The following is a 24891-nucleotide window of genomic DNA, read 5'->3' on the forward strand; positions in this document are numbered from 1 at the left end:
CTCCTCTGTCTGTGGAATTTTCCAGGCAAGAATACTGGAGTGGTTGCCATTTCCGACTCCAGGGGATCTTCCAGATCCAGGGATTGAACCCTCTTCTCTTGCATCTCCTGCACTGGCAGGCAGATTATTTCATTAAAACCACTAGCACCACATGGGAAGCCCCTGAGACTTAATTATTGGTCCATAAAATGCTGAGAGAATTACAAGAATAACGTGTGTGGAAATGACCAGCCCTAGCTCCAGCATGTGTAAGTGCTAAAGATAAATAGTTCCAATAATTAACCATTAATATTATCATCAATTTTTGAAAACTTTTCAACCAGATTCCACATCGACTGAATCTTGGAATACCCTCTCTCTCCACAAATCCACACCAATGACATTGACTACTATTTGCTAAGCACTTTTATCTACAAGGCACTGTGCCATGTGCATTGCACGCATTGATTCACTGAATCCCCGTGGCAACACTCTGAGATAGCTCATGGAATCATTATCCCCATTTTACAGATAAGGAGACTGAAGCTTGGAAAAATAAACCTAGTCAAGAGCACGCAGCTAGTAATTGGAAAAGCTAGAATTTAGAACCAGGCATCAGGCCCTGCAGTTAGTTGTTTTACTGGCTCCACAAGGAAACAAAATCCATTCTCCTAATAAGTGTTGTAGTTGGCTACTTCTCCTCAAGGTTTGGAAATAAATTCACAGAGAGATTAAAATGATAAAGTTAAACTTAATTTACCTCATGGAATAAAAAATACTGACGAAGTGTTTTCTGACAAACACGACAGTTGAGACATACCAGCATGTGGAATAGTAAGTGCACCAAATCAAATAGTCTACCCTAAATCACCAAAGTGCCACTTGGAATTTTATCCTTGTCAAAATGAATGGCTTCTCTTTGTTGAGCACCTATGTCATGCAGGGACCATCTAAGAGCCTTTGAAATGTCATGTAAACTTAATGTCATACAGGTGCTAAAACATCAAGTCAAGACCAGCCTGGAATCTCTCTCATTCTAAGTCCAACTAACTCCATGTACTATGTGTCAAGACGGAATACAAGAAGTTTACAGGGAAAGTCCTAGTACCAGCTGCCTACCTTCCAGTGTGGGCTCTTCATCTCACTAGCTCTTCAGCCTTGGGAAGTTAATCCCTCCATGCTTCCATCCCTCCTCCTATGACGTGAGAAAAACAATCCTCCCAAGAATAACTACATGTAAGTTGCTTAGGGAAGAGCTACTCCAAGTGTGGTCCATGGACCATGTCAGTCTTCATCAGTGTATGATCAGATAAATACTGAAATTAGCCTTCCGAGAGAATCATTTTTATGGCCACTGACCCCAATAATGAAAACTGCAGCTTGTATATGCTCAGTTCAGTTCAGTTGCTCAGTTGTGTCCAACTCATTGCCACTCCATGGACTGCAGCATGCCAGGCTTCCCTGTCCATCACCAACTCCCAGAGCTTGCTCAAACTCATGTCTATCGAGTTGGTGATGCCATCCAAGCATCATTGTCCTCTCTCATCCCCGTCTCCTCCTATCTCCAATCTTTCCCAGCATCAGGGTCTTTTCCAATGAGTCAGTTCTTTGCATCGGGCAGCCAAAGGATTCGAGTTTCAGCTTCAACATCAGTCCTTCCAATTTTCAGGATGTTTTCCTTTAGTATTGACTGGTTTGGGATTGACTGGTTTGATCTCCTTACAGTCCAAGGGACTCTCAAGAGTCTTCTCCAACTCCACAGTTCAAAAGCATCAATTCTTCAGTGCTCAGCTTTCTTTACGATCCAACTCTCACATTCATACATGACTACTGAAAACAACTATAGCTTTGACTAGAAGGGCCTTTGTCAGCAAAGTAATGTCTATGCTTTTTAATATGCTGTCTATGTTGGTCATAAGTTTTCTCCAAGCCATTTTATAAAAATTTTTATTAATTGTTATCATATTTTAATAGGGCAACAGTCCATGACATATTGAAATTTTTTAACAAAAATAAAAAGGAAGGGGTGTTCCTTCTCCACAATCAATTTAAGAAGCACTAGTGTAGATGCCTACCTGTTATGTTAAAGTTCTCAGTAAACTCATTAATATCAGTATTAAGGATATCATTATTTGCTACACAGTTCCTCTACTTCCTAGAAAGGTAGTTAAAAATTTAAACAGCATCAAGAAGATAAATCCCAAGACATATGATGCTGGTAACTTTACTGACCAGAGATTGACTCTTTTTAAGATCTGGTTCATGATATATGGGGAGAGACCATGAGGAAGTTTTGAGGATTTTGCTGGATCAGCTCAGTGGACTTCCAAGATGCCCAGGAGTAGAAATGGTAGAAAATAACTCAATGCCTCAACTTTTCCCCTGCATTCCATGTCCAATGTTCTCCTATTTTCCAGGTATAAAATCCTTTGCCTTACCCTTTCCCTGCTCTTCTCCTTTCCCTTACAGATAATATTTGATGGGGTTCACTAGAACATTAGAGCAAAGATAAATCTGGATTGGAAATCCCAGTTCTCCACTTACTGACTCTGTCAACTTTGCATTATCTATTTTTTGGCATCCTGGATTTCCCATCTTAATAACTGGGATGACAGTGCCTACCTTACAGTCAAAGTTAAAAAGGGCACCATACTGAAAAGCCCTAACAGACTCCTTTGGCTGTCTCCATTCTCTGCAAAGCAGATGATGCAGCAGTTGGTGGAGGTAGGTGGGGAGAAGGAAATGATGAAAGTCTGAGAACTACATCAATAGACTCATTTCACTCTTATTATTTATTTAAAACCAAGACTCCAAAATGTCTCTTAGACTATAGGAGAAAAATAATAAATACAAAAGCCAACACTTTCATATCATTGCCAAAAAAAAAAAAAGTCAGTAAACAAGGCCATTTGACTGAAGACCTGAGAGAAACGTTCTATATTAAACAATTGCTGGATGAAGTACAAGCTGCCCTGGAGTCTATAAAGGAGGTGTGTTGGTCTGGAATGGGGTTTTCAGGAAGAAACCAACATGAGAAAGAGGCTCCCCACTCAACAATCAGCCACCCACCATGCAGATAGAGTGATTTTGCTGGTGAAGTAAAAGGGAGGAACTGAACTATAAATTAACACTAATAACCTATTGATGAGGACAACAGACCATTGACCAACCTAAGTGACTCTAATAGAACAGAATTAACTGCTACACAATAGTGTTTAATGAAAACAGTTGCTATTTGATTGGTTGTGTCTTTGCAGTGAGCCCAAACTTTTGGTTTCAGTGAGGACTGGGGAGATCAGAAGATGAAGTCACCTACATAAAGGTATCCGATGCATCCAAAAGTTTCCTGTCCACCCCTAAACCCTAAGGTAAAAATATCATCTCTATCAGAAAATACAGTTCTCACTGGGAACATCATTTATAATGGCTGATGCCACCAGTCTGGGAAAGGTTTACATTCGGTGTAAATAAGGTAGATTTGAGAAGTTAATGAGTTCCACTACCCAAGCTGTTCCTTATTAATTCGTACAACTTGAAGACATCTACTAAAAATAATATCTTTTGAGTCATATACCATCTTTATGGAGATCGTTAATATTTCCCCATAATAGAGCAGTTACCTGCTCTATTATAATACAGTCTCATTACTTCCCTTGATCACCTTCACGCTCCTGACCCACAACACTGGCTCATCCACAGTTCTTGCTTATGTTCAAACTGCCCTCAGATCCCACTAGCCTTCTTTTCTCCAAGTGACGGTCACCTCTATGCAACCTTAGAGAAACTTTGATGGGAAAGCTGTCCTCCTCACCTTTCCCCTCTCTCTTTCCAGTTTGGAATTCACAGAATAGACTGGGATGAAGGTAAAAAGGAGGAGAACTCTTAAAACAGCATGAATACCAGCCTGTGAAGCCTTGCCCCGTTCATTCATTCATTCTCTCGCTCATCCTTTCAACAGTTTTTGCCTGTTCAGTGCTAGGCATGAGGCAAGATACTCAGGATGCACGAGGCAAGATATTCAGGAAATAAAGAATCAGATCTGGTCTCTGCAGGGAAGCAGATAACACTCAGTTATCTGTAAGATAGTAAGAAGTAAGAAGGCAAATGCAAGGCTCAGTGGGAAGAAACAGGAGGGAAGTCTGCTCAACTCCAGAGAGTTAGAGAAGGAAGCTTTTGTGAGCTGGGTCTGGAAGGATAAGGAGGACTTGCCTGTGGATGAAAAGGCAAAAGGCACAGGAAATCTCCTATAAAAGAGCAGAGCCTTGCTCCATTTCATCCTTTACTCCATACCCTCAGCAACAGCACAGAGGCTGGCATGCAATAGGGACTCTATAACCAGTGAGTGAAGGAATTAGCAGCACAAAGGCATTCCCAGGAGAATCTAATCGCTAATTGTCCATCAGTCCCTTAGCCAGAGAGATGGGGAGTCCCTTCCATTCTTTTTATGGCCATTTAATACAGAAGTTGTTTCATGCTTTCCTCTCTAAGGGAACCCTGATTCCATTTCTTATGTTGTATGACACCTCCTCCTTGTTCCCAACTGTCTGTCACAGACAGAAGAGAACAAGAAGAAAAGGCTCCCCAAGAACAAAGCTTGTATGCGACCCTTCAAATGACCAAGATGCCTAATGAACCAACTGTGGATGGGGGCTGAGATGCAAACACAGTTGTGGCCCAACCTCTGCATTCAGAAAACACAAGGTACATAATGAGGAAGGGCCTCTCGGTCTTCATACAATTGATACTTTGGCCCAGGTCACTCTTTGTTGTAGAGGACTCCCCAGTGCATTGCCGGATGTTTGGCAAAATCCCTGGCTTCAACCCATTAGATGCCAGTAGCAAGCCCCCATTCTGGGAAATCAAACATGTCTCCAGACATGGCCAAGTGTCCATGGGTTGGGAGACAGTCGAAACCTTTATACATGATAGCTTTTTTGATAATCCATCTCTCTGGGTATCTTCAGGAGTCCAATATACAATCTTAGAAGACCATCAGAGAATCCCGGTGTGCAAATAATGACCTCGGAGCTTTCCCAGCTCAACACAGATTCTGCCTGTGGAGAAACTGAACCCAAAGGGACAACGTGGCAATTCAAAGGTCCCACCGTCTAACAGTGGTAGAATAAGCCCCAGACAAGAATCTTTCTTGTCCTTCAATCTTTCCACCACACCAGGATTCTATATGACACTTTTTGAGGCTTCTAAAAACAAAGGAAATTAACCATGATTTAGCAGCAATAACAAATTATAATAATAATAATAACTAACATTCACAAAATAATTACCGCATATCAGATACTTTTCTAAGAACCTGGTCGCATTTTCTCATAACCTTTTGACATGACAATTATAAAAATCTTATGAGGTACATGAAGAATCAGATATGACTTAGTGCCTGAAAAACAACAACATACTACCAGTCTACTTTTAAAAAATGAAGGGCAGAAGCCAAAGGCAAAAGCCTTTAAGGACTACAAACCTCGTCCATGGTCCCAGAGCAGGCCAAGAGCAGAGAAAGAGCTCACAGCTTATGACACCTCTTGTCTTTCTGCTCAGTCATCTGTTCACAGGGCTCTCCCTGCTCCTGGGGACCCATCTCCCAGTGACCACTACCCTAACTGTCTTCCTGATCTGAGTCAGCTGTGCTCCACCCTCTGCCATTTCAGGTCACACCCTCATCTGACATTTATATCTTTAAGTCACATTTGCTGATGGTTTTCAGCAGCTGATGTAGTCCATCTCATCTCACTTATAAGTGTTTGCTCAACTTCTCCGATAAGCCAAGCTGAAGGCTCATTGGGTATAGGGAAACTAACAGTAATTTATTTCTTTTTCAGCACTTGTCAAGATTGGCTACTGTATTGATTCTGTCCTCTTTCTACTGGATAAGAAGCTCAGAGAAGGTATGGACATGTCTGTTTCGGCCATTCTCGTATCCTCTGTGCCATGTACAGAACAGATGCTCAACTAAGCCTTGTGAAACCAAATTCAATTGATGTAACAGCTTCTCTGGGACAGGTACACTTCAATATTTAATAGTACAGTATTTGATCTCACGAAAACCTTTCATGAACTATTTTGCCAGTTTAACGATAATAAAAACCTAGGAGCAGGGATCTTTAAGCGATTTGTTCGAAGTCACACAGCTAGTCTATAGAATTGCCCCAGCAACAGTTCAGAAAGAGCATGTGGTCCACAGTGAATATATATGCAAGTCTAGAGAGGCTGAACAGAGCAGTAGTTAAAAACACAGGCTCCAAAGCCAGACTTTCTGCTCCATCACTTACTGTGTGATCCAGGACCAAAGTAACTCTGCCTCATTTTCCTCATGTGTATAATGCAGGTAATTAAAATACCTACCCTGAAAAGTTATTGTGATGATCAAATAAGTCAATATACACAAAGTGCTTTAAACATTGCCTGGAACATAATGGTAGCACTTTACTATTTTCATAATAAAGGGGAGAGAAGGAATAAGCAGATGTACACACACACTCACACACCAATTAGACAACAGCGTAAGAGTAAGTCAAAAGTAGTGCAGTGAAGAGGTATCACAGGAGGAAATAATCCTTCTCTCCCCACAGGAAATAACACCTTGCATTCAGGTTTTTGTGATTCCATTTAGAGTTGAAAGAATACATCCTTGTCTCTAACATAAGCCACATTTTTTCACTAGCCTTGAATTCAATTTAGCTTTATATGCTGCTTACCAAAAAAGAAAAAAATGCTGTTCCAAAATGCCTTTGAGTGGATGATAGAGGGGCAAAGGCATATGCCCAGGTGCATAAAAGTGGTTACTCCTGCATCATGCTGCTACCTGCGTGAAACTGACCAGGCAGAGTTCCGTAGACATGGCTTCAGACGACTGGGAGAGACTGGGGCAATCAGGGACTTGGTGACAGCTGCTTAACTCCAACTTACAGTCATTTACTGCTACATTTAGGTTGCTTTCAGGTCGATTTTCTTTCAGAAAATACCTTTCATATCAAAATCTAGCCTGGAAGCCTTAGGATGGTGAGTGATCCACTGTGCCTTCATCTTCCTAAACACATGGGTGAGCGGAGTCTTGGACAGCTTAACAATGTCATAACATAAATAAATAATTATGTAGCTGTCTGCTGGGCATGCAAAAAATATATTTCTAAACAGCAACAGCAAAAAATGAAGCTTCATTACTTCTCCAAAGGAGTAACTCAAAAGTCAGTCCTGAGATCTTTTTTCCCCTCAAGATACTGAAGATGCAGAGAAAAGAAGCCCCAATATTAATATTCCAGTTTGTTACTCTAAACTCAGAAGTTGGACTTGATCTGTCTTCAATAAATATGTTAAATAGTAAAATAAAAGAGATGGGGGGTGGATTTATAGAGTAAATGAAGCTGAAAAGACAAATCAACCAACAGCAACACATGGACCTTATTTAGGTCCTTGTTCAGGTCCTTACTCAAACAAAATGTTAAAACATGGCATTTATAAAATAATTGGAAGTTTTGACATCGACTGCATATTTGATAATAAGAATTATTGCTAAACTTTTTTATTTTCCAATGGCATTGTGATTGTCTTTCTTTAAACATACACAGTAAAATACGAAAGAAAGAATATCTTGGATTGCTTCAAAGATATGAGAGGAGGAAGTGGTATTAGAAAAATAAGATTGGCTGTGAATTGTTAATTGTTGAAGATGGTAACATGTACATACTGGTTCATTATACTGTTTTCTTTTTTATGTATTTGTGATAAAAGTGAAATAGATTAAATTTTAAAGAAGAACAAATATTTTAAAAAGGAAGTGATCGAAGATAAAGAGGGAATGGCTTCTTCTGCCTCTGGTAAAAAAGTGTCGCAGATAATCATCAACTGCTGTCTCAGTAGTGTGTTGAGTCGCATCCAGAAGACACAACAGAGCCGTCTGAAGACAACGCCGTGGAGAAGTCTGAGCAGCTCTAAACAATGTGGCATATCCTGCCTTCAGTACTGTTACTTGTGCAGGCATGCATGCCAAGTTGCTTCAGTTGTGTTTGACTCTTTGCAACCCCATGGACCGTAGCCCGCCAGGCTTCTTTGTCCTTGGGATTCTCCAGGCAAGAATACTAGAATGGGCTGTCATGCCCTTTTCCAGGGGATCTTCCTGACCCAGAGATCAAACCCGCATCTCTTCTGTCTCCTGCATCAGCAGGCAGGTTCGTTACCACTAGGGTCTTACCTAATTCTCCCTTCTCTTTCCTTAGACTATAATCTCTGTAACTAAGACTGGGTCTTGTTTATCAGTCTGCCTCCTAGAGAGCCATGCCTAGGACATAGTAAATGTGTGCAAAGCACTTACTGAAACTACTAAGGCAGGGTCTGTGTCCCTCTAGGGCCAATGCATTGAATTTAATGGTGCTTTTTTCATCAATATATATAGCAAGAGAATTTTCAGAAACTTCTGAGAAATGAATATGTGCTTTTTGTCAGGAAGATGATCACATGGTTTAAATCAGTGTTTCCCAAATTATGAGTACCACAATGGTATACATGTAAGGTGACTTTATATGGTTCACAAACACCTTTTATTTAGGAGTTATGTATTTACTTTTAATATTTATTAAGATGAAAGTAATTGGTGTTTACATAGATGCAATAGCTTAAGAAGAGGCTATAATGACTTATATTTTAAATCCAAAAAAGAGGGGATATATGTATATGTACAGCTGATTCACTTCACTGTACAGCAGAAACTAACACAATATTGTAAAGCAACTATACTCCACTAAAAAATTTTAATAAAATAATAAATAAATAGAATTAAGTAAATATTCAAACTGTTGGTAAACAGCCATGGCAAAAATATTTGAATATACTATTCACAGACTTAAATAGAAGAATCCCAAAGAACATCTACCTGCTTACTTCTTATAAGCGCCCCATAGTGTGGCAAAAGGTTTTGGATTGTGGACTGTAGAATGAGACTGTGTTCAAATATCAGCTTTGCCACTGGCTAGCTGTGTGACCTTAGGCAAATTACTTAATCTCTCTGTGCCCCAGTTTCTTCTTCTGTGAAATGGGTATAATGTTAGTGCCTATCTCCAAGGACTATTTTGTGGATTAAATGTGAAGCATTTAGAAGAAAAAAAAAACATAAGATACTACTATTAAAAATATATATATCCATCAGAATAGCTAAAATTAAAAAGACTAGCAGTCCTAAGTATTAGCACAAATGTGGACTAAAACGTGTGACTTAAAGTCTCAAATATCGCTGTGGTGGGTGTAAATTGGCTCAACCTCTTCGGAAAACTATTTGAAAGTATCTATGAGGGCCAAACACATGCCTACACTATAGCCCTGAATCTCTACTCCTAGGTTCACGTCCAAGAGGACTGAGTAGTACATGTCGACTGAAAGTGATGTACGAAAATGTTTCTAGCAATTTTAATTATATTAGCCCCCAACTGGAAACAACTAACAGGAGATGGACTAAGTAAATTGTGGTAAATTAATAACACATAGTGCTCAGCAGTGCAATAAAGAACCATTGATATGTGCAACATCATGAGTAAATCTCACAGGCATTTGTTGAGCGAAAGAGGGTAGACACAGAAGAATCAGTAACGTATGATTCTGTTGACATGAAGTACAAGAACAGATGTAAATAAATGATGATGATGGAAGAGACCTCTGGGAGTGGTAACCAGCTGGGTAGGGTATTGACTTGAAAAGGGGACAAGGGAATCTTCTGGAATATTGGAAGTATTGTATACACATATAAAGATCCATTGAGTATACACAAGATTAAGGCACTTACCTAGTTTATTGTATTTTTTGTATGTGGATCAAAATTAAATTGTAATACGAAGTACTCAGAACAATGTCAGGTACATAGTAAATACTGTGCTATTGTAATTTACTCTTATATTCTATTTTTTTATTCATTTCAAAGAGTCTACAGCCCTTCTGGAGAACCTAAATATCCTATGATAATACAAAAGTTATTAAATACAGACCCCATTTTAATGAACGGACAGGTCATTTGAGGACCTCTGTTAACCAGTTCTGGTCACTCCTCAGGAAGCATCATCATGACTTAACAATTCAGCATACAGTCTCTGAAGCCAGGAAAACCTGTCTTTGATTCTTGGATCTGCCATTTAGAAGCCTTGGCAATGTTTCTTAACATCCCAGAGTCTTGGTTTATCTTTAATATATTAGAATATATCTTTAATATAATAGAAGCTGCTTCATAAGATTGCTATGAGATGCTTATAAAAAGTTAGCTACTGGGACTTCCCTGGTGAGCCAGTAGCTTAGACTGCATTTCCAATGCAGGGGGCCTGGGTTTGATTCCTGGTCAGGAAACTAGATCCCACGTGCCACAGCTGAGAGTTCTGCACATTGCAACAAAGACCCAGCCAGATAAATTAAAAAACAAAAAAAAGTTAGCTACTATTACTATTTTTAGGTTGACTTCATCTTTGAGTTTCAGAAAAAAAGAATGATCAGGGTTAAAACTGAATATTCAAGAGGTATTAGTTACAATTGAGTCATATTCCTGGTTTCACCTTCATTTAAACTGTTTCTGAATGTTTGAGTAAATATCACCTAAGATAGACTAAATGATCTTTCAAGATCACAGTGGAGTTTCAACTCCAATTTATTTACAGACATGCTTGTGGAAACCTGTCAATATGGCAGTCAATTATGATTTCATTTTTAAGTATTATTTCTATTAACAGCAGAGAAAGCAGGGTGTCCCTTAGCTGTACCTTTGCATTCATTTCTTGGTTATTGACAGATTTGCCAATGGCATAAGAAAAAACTCAGTGTAGGTTTCTGCACGTGTGAATGTGTATTGCACTGGTATTTGTATATGTCCCTTCCTCAACCTTGCCAATCTACCTCAGTCTCTCTCCTCTTTGTATCTAAGACCTGCTGTGTATATAATACTTTTATCACTGCATATATTTCACAACAGCGCCTTTATCCATTTACCTGGCTGCCAGCCCTATGAGTCCACAAACTACTAAAAAGCAGAAGCCATGGCTTGCTCATCCCATACCCCCAGAACTTAGCATGGTGCCTGGTACAAAGGAGGTACTCAACAATTTGTGTTGACCTAAATGTCTAGAACGATCCAGGCAGCTGCTAGCCTAAACAGCAGCTTTTGAAAAATCAAAGACACCCCTTTCTTCCAGCACAAGCAGTCCCACACCAGGACACACAGCTTAGCAAGCTGAGGATAGACTGGATTTCAGCCCCCCACTTGCCCTCTCAAGCTAAGCCCCCTTGTGAAGTAAATACCTGCCCAAACATAAGTAGATGACCAAGAGAATGCTATGACCTTGTGGAACAAAACAACATAAAGGGCTGATGGCTTCACTGGGTATAATTCTCTGGTTGAGGATTATCTGCTGTGCTTAGTCACTCAGTCATGTCTGATTCTTTGTGACCCCATGGACTGTAGCCCACCAAGTTCCTCTGTCTATAGGGATTCTCCAGGCAAGAATACTGCAGTGGGTTGCCATGCCCTCCTCCAGGAAATCTTTCCAAGCCAGGAATCAAAGCCAGGTCTCCCGGACTACAGGTGGATTCTTTACCATCTGAGCCACCAGGGAAGCCCTCAGGCTTATCTTCATTCCCTCTATAAACCTAGTCTGGATCTCTCTGTCACTTCTGTCACTTCTAGATGAGATTACCTCAACTCTAGGGCTAACCAAAGGTTTCCCTGGTGGCTCAGATGGTAAAGAACCCACCTGCAGCACAGGAGATGCAGAAGATGTGGATTAGATCCTGTGTCAAGAAGATCCCCTGGAGGAGGGCATGGCAACCCACTCCAGTATTCTTGCCTGGAGAATTCCATGGGCAGAGGAGCCTGGCAGGCTACAGTTCATGGGATCATAAAGTCAGACACGACTGAAGCGACTGAGCACACACACACGCGTGCACAGTACTAACCCAAAGAGGAGTTGACCTGGGTGCAGTAGAAGTGACTAAACCTTTCTTTAATAGGAAAATAACTCAAGCTTAGAAAAAAGTCTATAAATGATATTTATTATCCAGGAGCTGGGTACCAGAGTAATTGCCTCTCCTGATACTGACCATCCAAAATTATTTGGATCTAGCCTGTTCTTCTCATTCCCTCCCCCAGGGAGTCTCGAGTGAGAGCACCCCAGATCAGAGCCCTGACACCATCCTAACTGCTCTCTTTCAGAGTACTGATATTCCCTCTGGGATCCTCAAAGTATTGGGTTGGCCCAAAAGTTCATTTGGGTTATTCTGTAAGATGTTCTGGAATAACCCAAATGAACTTTTTGGCCAGTATAATAAAAGAGTCCTTTTGCATGGCTGGTGGCTTGGACTTTTCCTTTCAGTACTCTTTTATTTTTTTCTCTCCCCCTCCGGTTATGTTTATGAAAGCAAACAGCTATATTCGGCAGTGGACCCATCTCCAGTTTAATTTCTATTTAAACCTTGTAAGTGCACCCCAGACACTGCCCTGAGATAGGCATTCCAGAATCCAAATAAAGCAAGTGATATATGGCAGAAGCCGGCAAATCCTCCTTCTTAACTCCTCAGGCTTGGTAATTCCCCACAGAACCCTGATGGCCTCACCTCACGTCGCCACAGAGATTTAATAGCTAAGAGCCACAGTGAGGTCTTGTCTTACACAATTTAATTACACTCACGAAATAGACAACAGTGCATTTACTGGCCCCACCATTAAATATTATCATAAGTAATTTAAACTCAACTTCACTTGTCCAGATATATGGACAAAATACATTCTGTCATCCCAAAGCTTTAATGTTCCCTCCATAACTGTGAATCATCGACAAACCCTCAGTAATTTATTCTGCTTTCCAACTGGAAGCATATCTTAAAGAAAGAAAAGTCAGAATGTGCAACACTTCTGATAGTAAACTTGTCCACCTGCTATCCAACATAAATTAAGGAGCCATACTTTAGTGATTCAATTACACCACTGAGTAATTGAAAATACGCAATTACAAGGAGTTGAGGTTCTTATGAGAAATATAATGTCTGCATTCCAGATTCCCTAGTATTTGATTTATAATTGGAATATTGGCATAATATTCTACATTTGAGAGGAATTGCTCCCTTCTGGATAGTTCTAGAATCTGAATATTTAAGGCTACAAAGATCCTAAGAGCTCATCTCACTTAACCCCTTGTTCTAGGCATGAGAAATGGAGGCTCAAAGATCAGACAGCTTATAAAATGCAAAGAGAGGCCTTCTGACTCCGATTCAGAAAGTTCAGCATCACAATCAAATTGACAGTCTCTGGAAGTGGACAAAATTCAACCTTGACACTGTACAAGCCACTTAGTCTTTCTAAGCCTTTGCTACTTCTTAAATATAGTAACTCCTAGAGCAACTAGATACTATTATCTAGTTAAATAAAGATGTCTTTGTTTCTTCCTCTGTTAAACAGAGATGATACTTGCTAAAGCAATTAGCCACAAATAGAGAACAACTCCTCTGACAATGTGTGTTTCCTAAAACACTTCGCATAATATTAGACACAATAAGCACTCAGGAGCAAATCAGCCACCACTATCGCCATCCTCATAACCACCATCCTGCCCAGTGCTAGCCACGTACCATTGCAGAGCCTTTTACTTAAATCCTACTGTCACTCTCAATATCTAACCAACAATTTGGCCACAACATAATTGTGGTTACTGTGCCACACATAGCCAGAATATCTTTCCTTTCCATTCGAAAGACAGTAATCTTACAGCATACTTTCCCAATTTGAAACACTGGATCCCTCTTTGTTTTGAAGACAACATGTTATCCACCCACTAAACCTCTGGTGCTTGATTCATTTCTTGGGTTATATCCTGACTAGGTATGCCTACATTGGGTTCAACACTTTATCCAGTCAGGCTTCCTATGCCAGCTGTCCCCACTCAAACACATACAGCCATCTGCCAGTTTAGCTCTGTAACTAAGTTGCATCTTAATATGCAAATATTTAAAAAATCACAAATGATTATTCCCATCACTGACCTCCATTCTTTCTCTTGACAAAGGAAACCATGGCTTCTTTGAAACTCAAAATAAGCACATGTGATCAAATGCTAATTTAGCAATAAACAGAAAATTGACTTCAAATCATCTCTCTGTCACTCTAATTGATTAACAGTCACATGAAAATTGATAACATGATTTTCAGCAACAGAGCGCGTGGCACAAGCTCGTCGGCTCTATTGGCTTTGGCTATTGACTTCCTTCCAAATAAAGCTTTTTAAGAGTACATTAGTGAGTCCACTAATAATCTTAAAAAGCAGTCTAATTACAATAATGAACTCTGTACAATGAGTTAATGCCATGCTGTAGCTTCCAGATCTGAGTCTCTTACTGCAATAAAAATAAAGTACAAATTCTGTTGAATATAAGACAGTCATAGTTTGGTTTCACTGGAAGGGAGTAAATAACGACTGTCTTCTTTGCTTCTCTAGCATTCTGGCAAAATATGCTCACATGATATCTACCTGCCTTAAGATTTCCCCAATATCCATAATACTTATCTTAACACAAAATTAATTTTAACCTGCTGAGCCTCTGTTGTTCACATGGCTCAAACAGAAACCTTCCTTAAGAAGTAGAAGACTGAAAAAAAAAAACATAGTTTCCCAGGTGGTGTAGTGGTAAAGAATCTGCCTGGCAATGCAGGAGACACATTTGACACAGGTTTGATCCCTGGGTCAGGAAGACCCCCTGGAGAAGGTAATGGTAACCCACTCCAGTATTCTTGCCTGGGAAATCCCATGAACAGAGGAGCCTAGCGGGCTACTGTTCATGGGGTCACAAAGGGTTGAACACAACTGAAGCAACTCAGCATGCATGCACGCACAGGCTATGAATACTTCTAAACTGAGTAAGTTACTACAGCAGAACTTGACTTCAGTTCATGTTGGCAATAGGAAAACAGACACTGGGATTATGATAAAGCAGACTAAGTTTCACTGTGCTGAACATTCTGTTTGGTCCTCAAGATCTGTGTGTCACCCTTCTCTATTCCTTGACTCCAGAGTCTGATCTTTAGAGTTTGTGTCCTTGGGCTTTCTTGCCTTCCACTTTTGACTAGACTGAGAGATGGGAAGCACTAATAGTAGGGCTTCCCAGGTGGCACTAGTGGTAACGAATGCTCCTGCCAGTGCAGGAGACATCAGAGACGTGGGTTTGATCCCTGGGTGAGGGAGATCCCCTGAAGGAGGAAATGGCAACCCACTCTAGTATTCTTGCCTGGAGAATCCCATGGACAGAGGAACCTGGTGGACTGGGCTCCATAGGGTTGCAAAGAGTTGGACACAACTGAAGCAATTTAGCAGGCACAGAACTCAACAATAACTCTAAGGCCAGAAGAAAAGTGAAGTGGATATTTTCCCTCCAACATCCTCCTAGATGGGCAGAGATTGAAAGAGACCTCATTCCTCCAGCAAAGGCTGCACAGTTGAGATGTGCCCTATCCACAGCTCTGGCTACAGCTCTCTAGGTTCTGAAAAAGCTCCCTTTCCTGGCATCTTCAGGTCTGAGGGTGGTCCTGGCCTCCCATTATTGCTAATCCTGGGGATTCATCATTTGTTGATTTCCTTTAACCCTTCCCACATCCTAGAAAATAGTTTCTTCATTAAGGTCTAATCCCATTTGAATGTGTCATCTGTTATCTGCTAGAACACTTCGGATATTATCTACCTTCCATTAACACAGTGGTCTTCTGCCTGTTGTGGGTTACAGATCCCTTTGAGAGCCTTAATTAAAAAAAAACAATTATAATAGAGATCTCTCTCTGCCAAAATATATAGTCACACACATGTGAATTTTCTGATACTATTTCAAAGAGCTGATAGACAACTTGAGGCATACCCATGGATCCCAAAAAACAGTTTTAATGTTTAGAAGAGAATTTTATGGTTGCCATATTCTTTGAAGAGAACAAATTTGGATACTAGATTGTGGAATACAAAGTTACAAGAAAGCACTCCATCCCTAAAAATATCCAAATAAAGAAGAATTATAAAAGATATTACAAGATAATGCATCTTAAATTTTACTGCTTTCCATGCTTGTCACATCATTTAAGTATTTATCACATATATCCTTAGAATGTTTTTCCATTGGCCAATGTTTTACTTACTTGTAAAGCTTATTATTCATCATTTCAAGTGCCATCTGGTCTACTGATAAGTAAATGTCTTTAAAAAAAATCTCTGAAAGAGATTTCTTTAAGTTTTACCATCTACCAGACTCACTCGGCCTTCCAAAGCTTAATCTCCAAGGATTCCGATATGTATTCAGCTGTTTTTTATTAACACTGGTGGCTTCACAATATTAAAAATGTATACACCAAGTTACCCCCAATAGGAAACATGCACGGATTGGGATGAAAAATAAATTCCATTTTAAATAGTCACCCTCTCTGCCGATATGCCTTCCCCATGGTCCAGAATGAGCATCTTTCTATAGGGAGGGGGGAGGACAAAAAATGAATGCTGAAGTTCATCACTCCATTGTGCTTGAATCCCTTAAGGTCTCTATCAGCTGCTATTAAAATTTAAGATGCACTGGCTCAAAGGGGAACATAAGATCCAATGCAACAGACACCAGACTATATTAACGTCAACAGAAGACCATGTGAAAAAAAACCTTAGTTGATGTTTCCTTCCAGTGGCAGTCATCTTAATGACCCTGTATTTAAAAGTCACATTTTTATATAAACTTGTTTAAATACCATGATATAGTTTATATAAACTTGTATGTGCCCTATGGGCATATAAATTATTCTTTCTTCAGTCCCCTAAAATAAGATCAGCAGAAAAGACACCATTGGTGTTCATAATTTTAAAGAATACATGGATATTTAGTTGGCAGCAACTGACCTTTTTAAAAAGGAAATAGAATGGAATGAAATAAATTGCATTAGAATGCATCACTTGTACTAAAGGTGAAATAGTATTTATTAAAAAAAAGTCTAAGAATACATGGATACATAAACTCTATAGTTCACATACTTCATAGTCATGGAGTGCCTCAATTATCCTACATTATTTTCTTGGTTAACCAAGATTGCCTTGACAATTTTGGTGATGACCTTTAACATCAGTCATCAACAGTCCTCAAATGTTATTTTTGTCCCTCATGACTTCCTAATCTGCCATGAAGCTACTAATCTTATAGGCAGCTCCTGGGGTCAGCAAACTGTGATGTCTTCCCTTCATCCTTTCACCACACGGATCCTTTCCTACTGAATCAGGAGATGAAGTCTAATCTTAAAAAGAATAAGCATGCAACTGGACTCAGAAGTCCAAAGAAGAGCTCTCTCTTTGTCATCTCTAGCTCACCTAGGGATCCTACATCCCCAACGCCATCAGCTACGCTGCTGCCAAATTAATCTTCCTAAAAGCACAGCCCCAATTGTTCCCCACCCCCAACCATTCTGTTCAGAACCTTTCAAGGGCTCCTCATGTCCTTCTGAAGGAAGAAATTGTTTGAACTCTATTGCTTGGGATTCAGAACACTTAATAATCCGGCACTAGTTTTACTCTGACTTTTCCCTTCTCTGCTGTGTTACTGTGGATTCCAAATGAATCACATCACCATTCCCTGGAGGTGCCATATACTTTATAACCATGTCTTTGCTCGTCTCTTTCTCCTACCAACACAGAATGGCTTCTCCAAGGCAGTTCAAATGTAACCTCATCTATAACATGTATGACATCTTTTCTATACCTTCCTGCTCACTGCTCCCCAGCCCGACACCAGTGATTTATCTGGTGCTGGTTTACCTCTCTGTAAACTACCAGACCTAGTTTACCTGTTTGTAAAATGGGCTCAACAATGCCAAATGATTTTGAGGATTAAATATGTAGAATAGTTAATACACAATTATGATTTGTGTGTGTGTGTGTGATGGTTGTCATAGTTATTGCTTCTATCTTTTAACAGTTACTATACAGTAAAGACGGAGAAGGCAGTGGCACCCCACTCCAGTACTCCTGCCTGGAAAATCCCATGGACGGAGGAGCCTGGTAGGCCGCAGTCCATGGGGTCACTACGAGTCGGATACGACTGAGCGACTTCCATTTCACTTTTCACTTTCATGCACTGGAAAAGGAAATGGCAACCCACTCCAGCGTTCTTGCCTGGAGAATCCCAGGGACGGGGAGCCTGGTGGGCTGCCGTCGATGGGGTCACACAGAGTCGGACAGGACTGAAGTGACTTAGCAGTAGCAGCATACAGTAAAGAATTTGAAAATTGTCATTTTGTTGATTTTTGTATCCTCCACTATCCCTGTCACAGTATAAATAACTTAGGAAGGAACAGAAGGACATATGAAAGAAACTACATGTCCTCAATTTGGGGGCAAAGAAAGAACCAACAGTTTCCGATTCTGAGTATATCATCTATGTAGATCAATTTGGCCTGGAAATGCCACATGTGTACACTGGCTTTCGCTTAACAAAGTGTTAAATTGGGTCACTGCACTACCACTAATTGAATTCTAAGAGATGTCAACCATAACTCCTAGGCTGGGGCTCTTTTGTGCAAGATGGCAGTTGAGTGTAACAAGGATCCCTGCTGCTTTTACCGAAAGAACTGAGTCTGTCTTTGAGTCAGGCCCTTTTCTTCCTTTTCAGCTTCCCTGAGCTCTCACTTACCGAGAAAGCAAATTAGATGCCACTTTGTCATCCTGGTCTGAAGTTTCTCACAAATGCTTCCTCTTTTAAAAGACCTTGAGGGTCAGATTCTAATCTGAGTTGTACGGTGATGAGTCTCTTAAAAGAACCACTCTGATGCCTGCAAGCACAGCAGAAAGTATTAGGAAATACAACCTCATTAGTCAAAATCATGGCCACCTCCCAGACACCTTGCATAGGCGTGGGGGCAGCCATGTTGGATTTGTTTTAGGAAGAAATAGGACCGAGCACAAACAGGTTTCATCCTGTCAAAAGATTGCTTCTTTAATCCAGAGCTTGGAGTGGAAAATCTGAACTAACAGACATTCAATGGCTCTGAAACATTTTAGGCATCATATACTCAGCTTGCAGCACCTCTGAGCCAAGAGTGCAGTGGGTGCATCTCAAAATGACACATGGTGACACAGAGTTCTACCGGAGCAGGGGGCCCTTGGCTAATTGGCAGGGCTGGCCACTAGAAAGCACACTTCACTCTTCAGAAGCCGCAAGGTCACTTGAGCAGCACCCAAAGAAACATTTCAAGTGGGCAAGAGTCACAAAACTCCTTGCGTACAGCTTACATGACAATCTCCTCCTCACTTGTTCTTGTCTTTTACACAGCCAGTGCTCTTGGAGGGGAAGAGGTAAGCCTTTCCACACAGCCAAGTATTGTAAGCCCTACTGAGCACAGAAGTTCTCAGGGGAACTACCCACAGCCTACAGGGTCACTGCCTCCTAATTTCCCTGGGTGGTAGCTGATGACTTAGCAAGAGACTACATCTTAATTCTTGCACGGAAGGGATCACCCTAGTTCCAGCGTGAATACTGAAGCCAGAGGACCTCAATACCACTCACTAGTCGTGGGAACTTGGGCAATTTCTTAACTCACTGAGCCTTAGTTTTTTCTGCTCTATGGAATAATTTATGTTCTATGAGAATGAGAATATGTATGCAGATTATGTTGTAACATAAAAGTGCTTTTTAATTAATAATTAATTTTGAGACTGGGCAAAGATAAACCATCACTCTGTCAAAATTTCTCTGTGTTTGGTGCCCTTAGATACCACACTCAGCATTAGTCCCCCAGGGCTGTTATAACAAACTGTTACAACCTGCATGGATTAAAACAAGAGAAATTTATTCTGTCACAGTTATGGAAGACAGAAGTACAAAATCAACAGGGCTATGCCCTCTGTTACGGCTCTAGGAGAATAATTCAGTGATGGTAAATTTTATGGGACATCTTAACAAAACCACAAGGTATCCAGATATTTGGTTAAATATTATTTCTGGGTATGTCTGTGAGGGTGTTTGAATTGGTAGACTGAGTATAAAGTGTTGATAGATTGCCCTCTCCAATGTAGGTGAGCATCATTCAATCTATTGAGGGCTTGCTGCTGCTAAGTCACTTCAGTCGTGTCCGACTCTGTGCGACCCTAGAGACGGCAGCCCACCAGCCTCCCCCGTCCCTGGGATTCTCCAGGCAAGTCTGGAGCGGGTTGCCATTTCCTTCTCCAATGCAGGAAAGTGAAAAGTGAAAGTGAAGTCGCTCAGTCGTGTCCAACCCTCAGCAACCCCATGGACTGCAGCCTACCAGGCTCCTCCATCCATGGGATTTTCCAGGCTTGCATAAAACCAAAAGACAGAGGAAAGGGGAATTTGCTCTCTTTGCTTGTTTGAGTGGGGACTTCTCTGGCCCTCAGATTAGGATTTACATCATTCTCTCTCCAAGTCCTCAGGCCTTCAAGTTTGGACTGGAACTTACATCACTGATTCTCTTGGTTCTCAGGCCTTTGGACTCAGACCAGAACTACATCACCTTTTCTGAGTCTCCAGTTTCCAGATGGCAAATTGTGGAACTTCCCAGCCCCACTGAATAAGAATCAATTCCTTAATATAAATCTCCTTTCTCCTGCTCCTTCCCCCACTGCCTTTCTCTCTTCCCATCTCTTTCTTTCTCCCTTTCTCAATATATACATATATATATATATAACACTCTTGATTTTTCAAAAGAAGTCCTGTGCTAGCTCCACAACTTCACTTGTGCATGTCAGGATATATGTCCCAAAGTTGATTTCAAAACCAGGCTCACATGGCTGATTCATGTCAATGTATGGAAAAAATCACCACAATATTGTAAAGTACTGAGCCTCCAATTAAAATAAATAAATTAAAAAAAAAAAACAGGCTCACTAAAACATAGGCATCAAAAGAAAAGGCAGTGGGGTGTTTGGTCTTCAAAATCTTCATTTCCCTCCAGAAGTTTCTTCTCTCTCTGTGTTTCTTCTCTAGTGAAGGACAGTTGTGAGTTCTTAGTCCTTCTATATTAATTCCAGTCTTCTTTGCTCCCATCCACTAATTTGTAAACCTGCCCATTCAAACTCTTCCACATTTCTCAAAAGCCTCCTCTTCTGCATCCCCACCACTCCTTTGGTTGAGGACTCATTGTGTTTCAGATGATTCACTTTGTTTACTTGAATTCTGGTCCCACCCAATCCTTCTGGTGATTCAGTGGTAAAGAATCCACCCGCCAATGCAGGAAACACAAGAGACTCAGGTTGGATCCCTGGGTCAGAAAGATCCTCTGGAGAAGGAAATGGCAACTGAATATTCCAGTGTTCTTGCCTAGGAAATCCCATCCACAGGAGCCTGGTAGGCTACAGTCCATGGGGTCACAAAAGCATCACACATACGTTAGCGACTAAGCAATAACCAAAACAAATCCTTCTTCTACCAGGTTGATGTTTCTGAAGTACAAACTCGATCATTCACTGGCTTCAATTACCTCGCTGACTCTCTACTGCTTTCAGGATTAAATCTAAGATTCTTAGTATGCCATATGTGACAGACACTGCTGGCTATGTGTTCAACAAAACTCATCTCTTCTCCTGGGAATACAGGGCCAAGACATCCTAACAGCTAATTTTGACTGTGTGTGTTTCTAGTCAATGGAACACGAAAAAAAAAAAAAACCGACAGGTGCTATATCCAACCTAGTACTTAGAAATCTCCCATTCCATCCTTCCTGTTCTCTTCTCCATTTGGTCACTAGATACAGAGGATCCAGTACAAGACTCTGGGGCCTCAGGAAATGGTAAAGCCATAAGATGGAAGAAATCTGGGCTCCTGGAATAATAAAAACTATCTGCTACTTGAGTGAGATATTCATTTCTACTGTATTAAGATCTCTTTATCTCACTGCACTAAGGTATTTATTTCTACTGTACTATATTGTTGACTTGTTTATTATGGCCATGTGCCTACTTTGACCAATATTCCATTTGAGTCTCTCCATTTTCTGGTCCTACTTCTCCCATCTCATCATTCATTCATTACTCCTTTCCATCCTATATCATCTTTTTGCCTCAGTGAACTATTATAGTCCACCAAATTCATTACGCCCCTCTTGACTGATTTCATTAGAGTAATGGTCTCTCTACTTAGAAGAATCATATAGGATAGACTATTCTTTATCCTTGTTTTTACATATAAATAAACTTAACTCTTAGAGAGGTTAAATTCCTTGCCAGATTACCAGCTAGAATGTTAACTGAGTCAAGATTTGAACCTAAGCAGGTGAATACAAAACTCTTGCACTTAATCACTAGTTCATGAATCAATAAATGTTTTCTAATGAGTCCCTCTCAACCAACAGCAGAAAACCCCTCAAGTTCTAGCTATCACTATGCCTATCCCAGGCCACTCTCAAGGTTCAGATACCATTCAGAGATTCTATTCATGAACACACACAGAGAAGCTGTATAATCTCCCATGCTTAATGTCACTCTTCTTACAGAGCAGAAAGTTAATAATATCATTCCTTGAAGGTAACAAAAACACTTCAAATGTTTTCTTTCCAACTCTTCAGACTTTACACTTCACTTCCTGCCTTTTCTGGTTCAGTGTCATTGAACTTAGTTGGTAAATGGGCAAATATATATATCTCCAGACCATACTAAGCATGTCTTTTGATGTGCTCAAGTTCCAAAACGAACGTCACTCATGTTACAGCCTCTCAGGTGCTCACAAGTAGTAGCAATTCCTGTTTTCCTTTGCTGTTCCCCCCACCCCGGGCCATCTATGCTATATTACTTCAATCTTTTTTTGTACAATAAGTCATGCCCTCTAATCCATTTATCATTCTCATCATCCTTGCTTGCAGTATTTTCTTTTCATCTTTTCTTGAAAGCAAAATGGTGCCCTAGCAAACGCGTGTTTAAACACACACACACTTCACAATCTCAGGCATCGTAGAACCAGACTTTCTATCAGAATCCTCTCTTGACAGCAGTTGGTGTAATTTTTGACCTGCCTGTTCCTCAGCTCTACTTTTTTGTCAACACTTCACTTTTTTACCTAGATCTGTCCTTCTCATTTTTGCCAAAGCATCTTCAACAGTCACAAGTGGCTCTTTGATCTGCTATAATGTACACAAGTCAACACATTTTGTGGTTCATTTTTCTTAACTTAAGAATTCCAAGAGTGTTGAATATAAGCATCTATAAATACACCCTTGCAGCACCCTGTGAAATTCAGACAGGGTTCAAGCCAGTCTTTCCAACACTGCTGAAAAGCATCTCATCCCAAATGGTGCCTTGGACAACACTGCCTATACCCAACCTGAGGCTACAGAATTTATGAAGGAGAGAATTATTTTGTGTTCCTGTTATCATGCCTTTTCATAACTTTCTCCAAGCTGTCCACCAATCTTATTTTCTACCCAATCATCCAGTGCTCACACTTCAATCTTAGACACCAACTTCTTCCAATCTATCCGTCAATTAATTTGATGAACTAATGTTAACTGGGGCTTCCCTGCTGGTTCAGATGGATTGGTAATTAAGGAAAAATCTTCCTCTCTTTAGTCAACACATGACATCTCTGAACCTCAGTTTCTTTCTGTGTAAAATGGAGATGATATTCCACTTTCTGTATTTCTGTATAAAGGAAACTATCAATTATTCATATGCTTGTTATAAAGACAATTTTCCATCTCTTCCCTTAATCCTCCACTGCAAAGAAAAATTCTAATATCAGCATCTTTTCCTCCTATGAGGCCAGAATATATATATTAGGGTAATCTGGGGAGGAAAGAACCTGAAAGGGTCTGAGGATGAAATTTATTCTGAAAAACATGAAAACTAATAGTCTCAGGAATGTGGTAGAGGGTTAGGTCAGTAGCTTCCTGATGTTGATTTGAGGGAATGGAGAGGAGTGAGTGCTGAGGGCAATGGTTATCTGTAAGATAAGACAGGAATAGAGAAAAGAAGTGCTATTTCCTGAGCACTGGTTGAAAAGTTAATAATGAAAACTTAAGTCAATGTCAATGATTATTTCCCTTTGACTTGAGCCTTGCCAAGACTAAGCTATGAGAAAGTTTTCGGCTTTATTGAGGTTCTATTCTATGTAGATTATTCATGTTTCCATTATCTAAGGCCACAGTTGGCTCCACTTTCCCAAATCCAGAATGGTCCACTTTAATGTTTGCATGCCTTTTTGAGTCACTGGCTCTCAACCTCAGGCAATGTCCACCAAGAAATTTTGGAATGATATTAGCAAATATAATTAGAAGTTGTGTTTTCTTTCTGTGAAGGGGATAAGCAGAGAAGCACTTCAAAACCAAACCAATAGTTTCAAAATTTTCCACAAACTTGGTTTATCTGAATTCGCCTCTATTAGTGTGTTTAATCAAGGACTGACTGTGTAGAGAACTGTACATTTCTATGGTTTCTAATGTTCATGCTCTGATTTTTCTGAAGATTTTTTTTTTCATGAATTACTCCCTTGTTAGCTCTTTAAGAACACTTGGAATAGATAATATGATCTTACTGATTTATATGGTATAGTGTAGTGACTAGAATATTCTTTTATTTAACCTCCTATGTAGCTTTCTGACTCTGCCACCAAAAATCTTCTTGACTCTGCCTCCTCTATATGTCTGTGTATAATTTAGTTAAAGGGGGGAGTAATTGCTAATTAATTCCTCACATCACAGTTCTCTAGTTGTCTGGCTTCCCTCTTCACATAAAGTGGCCTGTCTGGCCTCCTGTTCTCCTTCATTTCCTAATTCCATTGCTTAGAAGAAATATTATGGTGACTGTTCTTAGGATTGTGGAATCTATTTCTGCAAAAATGCAAATTGTCTGAGGCAAGTCTGATCCTTTAACACTCATTGACAACTAGCTTATTTCAAAACCAATTTTATCAGCCTCTTTACTAAATCCAATA

The 24891-nt window shown here is 40.2% G+C and overlaps 1 protein-coding gene across 4 annotated transcripts in view; it reads right to left on the bottom strand.

Moving 5' to 3' along the window:
* Positions 1-24891, bottom strand: part of PPARGC1A (PPARG coactivator 1 alpha) — a 713764-nt gene that overhangs the window by 257898 nt on the left and 430975 nt on the right. The window lies entirely within an intron of this gene.

This window comes from Bos indicus x Bos taurus, chromosome 6 (assembly GCF_003369695.1).
Source record: "Bos indicus x Bos taurus breed Angus x Brahman F1 hybrid chromosome 6, Bos_hybrid_MaternalHap_v2.0, whole genome shotgun sequence".
Taxonomy (NCBI): Eukaryota; Metazoa; Chordata; class Mammalia; order Artiodactyla; family Bovidae; genus Bos; species Bos indicus x Bos taurus.